We start from the raw sequence: 364 nt of genomic DNA, 5'->3' as shown, positions 1-364 counted from the left end.
AGTGAATGCTGTAAACAAGCCTTATTGGCTGCTGTGTTAACCCCTCACACACACTCACACCATTTAGTATTGATCACTGAACTGACTGGAATAGTGGAAAGTTGTTTCAATCAGCTAAATCAATAACACTGCTCGGCACCAAAAACGCAAACACCTAACCCCAATAACGTTGTAAATTATGGGGAGGTGAGGCTTAGAAGACAGAGATTAAAGTACCTCTCCGTAACTAATTTTAGGCCTCACCCTATCCTACATTCTGAATTCGCCGCTAATGACCTTAAATGTCGAAAAGACAGATAATTGTCAATAAAATATGTAATTAACCACAATGGATCAAGGAAGAGCACGATCTTTTAAATCAGCA

The sequence above is a fragment of the Penaeus vannamei genome, chromosome 37, assembly GCF_042767895.1.
Source record: "Penaeus vannamei isolate JL-2024 chromosome 37, ASM4276789v1, whole genome shotgun sequence".
In the NCBI taxonomy this organism is placed as follows: Eukaryota; Metazoa; Arthropoda; class Malacostraca; order Decapoda; family Penaeidae; genus Penaeus; species Penaeus vannamei.
The sequence above is the reverse complement of the archived record's forward strand: the minus strand, read 5'-3'. Positions refer to the sequence as shown.